Source organism: Felis catus, chromosome D2 (genome assembly GCF_018350175.1).
Source record: "Felis catus isolate Fca126 chromosome D2, F.catus_Fca126_mat1.0, whole genome shotgun sequence".
NCBI classification, from domain to species: domain Eukaryota; kingdom Metazoa; phylum Chordata; class Mammalia; order Carnivora; family Felidae; genus Felis; species Felis catus.
In genome coordinates this window covers 13,659,190-13,666,908 of record NC_058378.1, presented here as the reverse complement: position 1 = coordinate 13,666,908, position 7,719 = coordinate 13,659,190, and the positions used below count along the sequence as shown (strand labels likewise).

The 7,719-nt window shown below is 54.0% G+C and overlaps 1 long non-coding RNA gene across 1 annotated transcript; it reads left to right on the top strand.

The window, feature by feature from the left end:
• Positions 1-754: 754 nt before the first annotated feature.
• LOC109492984 lies at positions 755-7,442 on the top strand. Its single transcript, XR_006586872.1, has 3 exons — positions 755-3,355; positions 6,249-6,399; positions 7,393-7,442. It is a non-coding gene; the product is annotated as an uncharacterized LOC109492984 (long non-coding RNA).
• Positions 7,443-7,719: the final 277 nt, after the last annotated feature.

Here is a 7,719-nt window from a genome sequence, read left to right as displayed (position 1 = left end):
CAAGCCAGCCGGTAAACACCTCGTGGCGGCTTTCCTGGCCGGGGCCCTGCGCGCCGGTACCTGCGCCACATGCCCAAGCACGATCCATATGAACGGCCTTCTCCCTCCCGGACGGAGCCGCCGCTTAGAGCCTGGCTGAGCGTCCTATTCCTGCAAAGACGGGGCCGTGCGGCATCTGCTGTCACCTTAATTGGGAGGCAGCGTTCCAGTTGAAACACAGCAAAGGTTTCTCCCTCATCAAAGGAAAAGCGTCCTGACCAGATGGCTGAAATGAAAAGGCTTCGTCTTCAGCCTCCATGCAGCCAACAGTGTTATTAATAACAGCACCAAGAATGCCACACACCAAACGAGAGCACCTAGAAACCCAAAATAGTCACCCGCATGCAGGGCAGAAGTCGCCGGCGCTCGGGGGGCGGGCGGATGGATCTCTGGTTTCAGGGGGAGTCGCCTCCGTGTCTGTGTCCGCCGTCTGTGCGTGTCAGGTGCACATGGTTGCTTTGGGGGGGCCCGTTCGTCAGGCCTGTCGGCCCCCTCTTCCTTTGAGACCACACGGCTGCCCTGCCCCCTCCGCACAGATACACCCATGGGGTGACGGCCACAGGGAGCTTCAGGGGACACATGCGCCCCAGGGAGCCACCCAAAGACACAGTGTTCACAACGGGGTTTCCAATAATTTTTTAAATAGCCACACTTGTTTTGTTTGCTTTCTTCCAGGAAGGCTGCACTGTTCTGGAAAAGGAGGGGGAGGCAAGAAAAATGTGAGTTCATTTCCTGAGTCTTTTAAATCTTTCTCCGTAGACGGAGCACCGAGGAGCCGTGGCCGGAGGGCAGAGCGGCCTCAGGCACGCAGCACACATGGAAGGAGGTTCGGAACTTGTCCCCGCCGCGTGCTCTTTCCAGGCCATTGCAGGACGCTGGATTTAGCGATGAGACCGCACTGAAGGATCCGGATGCACGTGGGCTCTCCACCTCCCTCCCAAGAAAATGGTTTGAAGGCCAGTTGCTTTCACAATGGGTTTTTCCCGTTTGCCCAGGCAAGGTGGGACTGTGAAATCAGTTCATCCGAAAGAGAGGGCAGAAAATGGATCCGATGCCGGATTACCGGGGACACGGGAGAGTTTGGAAGGAGCCAACGCTTGTCAGGGTGCCTTTCCACACACATTATTTTACCCACTTCTCAGAGCAACCCCGTGAAGCACATGGCGGTGTGCCCGTTCCACAGGCGAGGCTCTGGGGGTGAAGCGGCAAATCCAAGGGCACCTCACCTCCCCTGCAGACAAATCATCTTTCCTGTCGTGAGCTACCTCGCCGATCTGTCCCTCCCCTTCGTGGCTGCAGTCAGCATCTTACGCCAAAGTTCTTCGTGGGATGGGCTGGCCCACATCCATCTGCCCGTCTCCCCAGCCAGGATGAAGACACCATGAAGATGGGGACTTTCCTTGCTCACCGATGTGTGTGGTGGCCGGTCACGACCTTGAGCACAGTAGCTCTGTAGTATGTATCTGTCCTACGAAGGAAGGACTGAATGAACGAAAGAGTCCCGCCCCCGAAGGAGGAAAGGGGGTCCAAATGAGAAGCATGGCGATCTCTGGCGGGCCAGCTGAGATGCTACAAGGGTCATTCTGAAGCCGGTGGCACAGGATGCCCCAAGCTGAGCAAACCATGACCTGGAGGGCCCAGCTGTCAGGCAGTGGAGTGGCCTTTGCACCTGGCATCCGGGCACCGCGGGCCCATGCACAGCACATGCGGCCAGAGCACCCTTTAGACAGACGCACCCTCAGGAACCGAGAGAGCCCTGCTTCTCCCTGGAAGTGGCCTGGCAAGTCAGGGGCAGGGTCTGGCATCAGACCTGTCAGTCCTTCCCAGAAATTCCGAGCGGCCCATGGATTAAAGCGAGGACCAGCTTTTGGAACAACGGTCCCCGTTCTGGTTTTGCCTCACAGAGATGACGCCTGGCCTCACAGTTTGGGAGCCTGGCCCCTGAGTAAGTCTCCCTAATCCTCACTGTGTCTTCCCCCTGCTCTCCTCTGAGACCCCAAGGTGGCTTCAGTGGACGGTCAGACAGAGGAAAGTGCAGCAGACGGAAGGCCGCACAGAAGACAGGCCTGGCAAGAGGAGGCTCCCCCACCCCCGGCGGTCGTGCCTCCCTGCAGGCTGATTTTGCTCTGACAGCCTCGTGGGTGTTTGTCTTTGATCTTGGTTGTCAGCACAAGCATGTGTAAGTGCTGACTGTGCCTGGCCTTGCCTTCAACACCACAACTGCTGGGGACACCCAGGGCCCTGCCCTCAGAAGGTGCCCAGTCCCAAACGACGCCAGGCAGCAAACCAAGCCCCTCACCCCACCCCCCGCCCCCAGAGCCCAGAGGCACGAGCCAGGCTGCCTGCCACTCAGGGTCCGCTGCTCCTCTGGGCAGATGTGAAGAAGCTAGGCGCTCCCAGCCTCAAAGGGCCAATTCCTCCCTTTTGGACTCTTAGTTTCTGGTTCTGCTGGGTCACGGTTTATGAGGAAGTAGATCCCGTCATCCCTAGGACAGCAAATGGGGGACTCGTAACAAATCACCCGTAATGAGACCACATTCTGTTCCGGGTCACACAGAGTAAACATTAGAAACCAGACTCGGCACATCTACTTTCTTCTGATAGGTGGCCCTTTGGAGCTGTGGCAAAAATGACCACTCTGGGGCCCAGAGGGCCAGGACCGCCTGCGGGCACAGTGCGTAATGCACAGCAGAGGAGACCTGGGGACACCGGCACTCACTCCTGGACCGTGCCTTCCACGACAACTTCCCTCCAAAAGGCCATTTGGCTACAACGTATCATATGACTTGTTCTTAGAGTTACATTTTAACTGACAAAGTTTAACAACAACTATGACTTATGGCCTTCTAAAATTGGCAGCAGAAAAATGAACTGAGGAAGTAATGGAAAAAAACCGCAAGTGAAGCCACTCTGTATCATGCACAATTTCTGTTGTGCTTTTTTTTCCCTTCCCAAGCATGTGTGTGTGTGCGCGTGTGTGTGCGCGCATGCGCGTGCCCATGTGTGTGTCTGTGTGTGTGTTTTCGAAGGGTAGCAAATATTTTCCAGATACACTGGCCTGGCGTTCCCAAGCACATATTTATGCCAAGTTTATAAAAAGCAGCTGCAGACAGGGTTGACTGAAAGGATTGCTCTGCTGTCTGGCTTCCAGAAGGTGCTTCGGTTCTTACTCTGTCACCAGGGCAGCCTTACCTCCCAAAACTCTCTGACCCGCGCTGTGCGTCTGGAAGAGGACAAACCCGCGGCACAGAGTGACCTGGACGAGCGCTCGCCCCTGGCTCCTCTGACCTTCCGCATCACGCGTCTGGTCCGCAAGGTGCTTGATCGTTTTTAGTCATTCAAAATCCTCACACAGATACAAAAAGGGAAGTGTTCCAAGACTCATTTCACAGATATCTGGAGGGCTCGGAGGGCCATCGTCAGCACCGGTTTCTGAGGGTTTAGAACATCTGGGGGAGCCCTCCGTGCATAAGCTGTGTCAACCTGCCTTTGCAGCTGCTCGCTCTGGGTTCAGCAGGACACCCTTCCTACGGCCTAAGACCCTCCAACCCTCCCCTTCACCCCTCCGTGGCCTCCCCCGACTTCTGCTCGGGGAGAAGCTCCAACCTCCACTTTAGCGCGCTCGTGTTTCCTCACCACACACCCTGCAACCCCCTGGGGCATCCCGAGCGACTGCTCACGGGCACCCAAACTCAGACTCTCACTGGCCTGGGGTGGGGACTCCACTCGCCTCCCTCCTCCATCACAGGCTTAATGAAGACAATAGTCGCCTGCTTTGTAGCTCTCTGGGGGTGACTAATTGGTTAATCTTGGGAAGGCCCTTTGAAGATGAAAAGCTGGGTATTACTCATAGGGTTGGAGGCACGCACCTGCCCCAGTCGGGGCCTGAGTCAGCAGAGAATGACCTCCCACCTGCGGTCGGCCTGGATCCCCCACTCAAGGTCAGCGCTGGCTGGCAGGAGGGGCGTGGCGAGCACCGGCCAAGGGGAAACCAGCAGGCCTCGGCGGCCGGTGCTGTGTAGGCCGCTCTGAGTCAGGGGACTGCTTCACTGGCATTTACACGGTTTAACAAGCCTTCAAAGGACTCTGCCAAGAGGGCAGCACATGTCCGAGAATATCAGGCAAGACAGTATTTCCTGGTCATTGTTCAGGGAAAATGCCTTCCTCACAGCTAACTCCTCCCAAGCAACAGCGTTTTCTCCTTCCTCCTGCGGAAGGCGAGCTGGGGCAGCGGTGGGTGGCTCTGTGGTGGGCAGACCTGAGGTCCGCGGTGCCAGGGTGGGGCATTGGTGCTTTCCCATCTTCTCTGGCTCGTGGTCCCCACCACACACATCTCTGAGAAAGAGGAAGTGACAGCAAGAACAGGGAACCAGAAGCCAAAACAAGGGATGAAGGCAAGGGTCGCTTATGACCACGCCCCCACCCACCCTTGACCCGGTGGGTCGAGGGGGATTTTGACACAGTGGCAGCTGGGAAGCCAAGAACAGAAAGCCTTTAATCCGTGCAACCTAATGCCAAGATTCCGCCTGAGAGAGCTCACTTCCTGCACTGTCTGCACATTCCTCCCGTTCCTCCCAAGCACCTTCTCCCAGTGACCCCTCTCCATGCAGCCTCTGCTCTCCCCCCACGGCCAACTGCTCCTTTCTTCCAGAAAACAAGGCCTGCGGCCAGAAGGATTCCACGCACTTCTGTTTCTCTTTAAGATCCCTAGGTCCTTAGGAGCTTTTCATGGCCCTTTCTCCTCCGGCAGATTGCCTGGAACCCCAGAGCAACCCCCCCCCTCCACCGACACACAGAATGATAAAGATCTGGAAAAGTAGGATGGAAGGATGGGGGGGGGGGGACCAGAGCGGTCACTAAATCTTAACACCCAGCAGGGAGTGGATTGTAGAGGGGTGGGGGGGGGGGCAGGCCAGCAGGAATGGGCTAGGAAATGATTTTGTTCTGCCTCCGTTTGGAAGAAGGTGCTTGGAAATGACACTTTGGAGAAGATGGGGCGGGGGGGGGGGGTAGGTACTGTTTCAAGGGAGGCGGCCTCTCTTCCGCAGTTCTAACAGTGCCATCAAGTGGCTCTGCGTGCAAGACACAGGACAGAGCCTCCAGACAGCCCGAGCTGACCCCGCGGACGGAGGAGCAACGGGGCTTTGTAAAGGACCGTGGCCAGCGTCTCACCTCAGCCACAGAGCCAAGCGCCTTCCCCTGGAACGGTCTGCGGGGACGGGAGGAAGGTTCCCCCCAAGTGTATGTCCCCTAAGGGAAACGGGCCATCACGTTCACCGTGCTCCTGCAAGATGCTTCATGTAGCCTTTCGGCCCGCACACAGGGGCATTGCTGGGAGGCACAGGGACAAGAGTCACTGTACCATGGGAGGCACCAAAGCACATTTTCAACCTGACACATGGTCAGTGACCACAGCAAGCCTGCCTGTGCCACCCGGCCCTTGTCTGGAGATCCTCGGTGAAGGAGAAATGAGGACTGAAGGGTGCTGGGCAAGACGTGGTCTGGTGAGCACGCCAGAGGAAGCTTCTGGCCGGGGACACAAGCCGCCTTCTGGTGTTAACACTGACTTTCGCTGTATTCCTTTTTTCTTTTTCTTTTTAACTCTGCAAGTCAAAACCAACTCACCTTAGAAATACAAAAGTGATTTTCTTTCTAAAAAGAGGAATTTAAAAGAAACAGAAGGCATTCCCAGCAGCTTTGTGTTTGGGTTACTGGGAATGAGGGGGAGACAGAGCCGGGGGGGAGCGAACGTTCCACAAGGATTCAGGGCCCCCGTGCCATTCCTAGCCCACACACTCAGCTGCTGCGTGTATGTCTGAGGAGGTGACCCCACTCACTAACCTCATTAAAAAATTTTTTTTGATGTTTTTATTTATTTTTGAGAGCGAGACAGAGAGCAAGCAGGGGTAGGGGCAGAGAGAAGGAGACACAGAATCTGAAGCAGGCTCCAGGCTCTGAGCTGTGAGCACAGAGCCCGACGCAGGGCTCGAACCCACGAACCACAAAATCATGACCTGAGCCGAAGTCGGACGCTCAACTGACTGAATCACCCAGGCGCCCCTCTAACTTCATTTTCCTACAAAAACCGGGGGCAGAAATAGATCCATAGTTTCCAGAACTACACTCCCAGGCCCCAGGGGAGGGTTGGCAGTTTGGTAGAACTTTGGTCCCCATGCCTTTTACCAGAACAACTCTGTCTTTATCCACAGTATCGTGGCGACTTTTCAAATACCGGTCCAGACCATGACTCTCAGAACTGTTGGCCATGCCGGCAGAGTTAAGGCCCCAACATGGTGTTTATACTTCATGACCCCAGACCCAGACTACAGTTGAGTACACAAGAGACAGACAGCTGCCCAGGTGAGCCAATCTGATTCTCCCTCCCCAGAATTTGAAACTGGGTCAGGTTGGGTCAAAGTTGGGTCTCTGTTAGAGCTGAGGCAGCTATATTGGGTCAGAGGACAGAGGGGCTCAGAGCGCCAGCCCCTCCCTCAGATCCCCTCTGAACCTTCACTGTGTTCCCCTACGATATATTGCCCCTATTAAAAAAGGTTGTTTTTTTTTTATTTTTTTTTTATGTTTATTTATTTTTAAGAAACAGAGTGCTAGCAGGAGAGGAGCAAAGAGGGAGACACAGAATCCGAAGCAATGTCCAGGCTCTGAGCTGTCAGCACAGAGCCTGATGTGGGGCTCGAACTCACGAACCGTGAGATCATGACTGGAGACGAAGTTGAATGCTTATCCGACCAAACCACCCAGGCGCCCCAGCCCCTGCGGACAAGACCATCTAAACACTTCTTCCCAGATCTAAGAAACAATAAGATCACCCAACCCAGTGCAACAAACCTCATCTCCCAGAGCCACATTCTGTTTTTGAAAATAAAGGGAAGTTTCTAAACAGACCATGTTACCTTATGAATTAAAATGTTTAATAGACTAGGCATATAATGGATCAGTAAATATTCACATTATTTTCATTTCTATTACTGGTGTGTTCAAAACTTATTTACAAATCAATCATACTTTCTTGTTGCTATACATTTTAACTTCAAAAACATTTTCTTGTTCGTATCTACTTGGACCTCATTTATCAATAATACTTTTTTTTTTTTCTTTCAACGTTTATTTATTTTTGGGACAGAGAGAAACAGAGCATGAACGGGGGAGGGGCAGAGAGAGAGGGAGACACAGAATCGGAAACAGGCTCCAGGCTCTGAGCCATCAGCCCAGAGCCTGACATGGGGCTCGAACTCCCGGACCGCGAGATCGTGACCTGGCTGAAGTCGGACGCTTAACCGACTGCGCCACCCAGGCGCCCCAATACTTTTTTTTTAATGTTTATTTATTTTTAAGAAACAGAGTGCTAGCAGGGGAGGAGCAAAGAGGGAGACACAGAATCCGAAGCAGGCTCCAGGCTCTGAGCTGTCAGCACAGAGCCTGACGCGAGGCTCGAACTCACGAGCTATGAGATCATGACCTGAGCTGAAGTTGGACGCTTAACCGACTGAGCCACCCAGGCACCCCAATAATATTTTAAAATTTTGTTTTGTCCTGAAATCTTCCATCCAAGGACTTAAGTATCTACAAATATGCTAGTGCATTCATTCATCCATTTTCTTAGATGCTCTGAGTTTACCAAAGAAATAGATCCCTTCACTAAGATCTTACAGGGTAGAACTT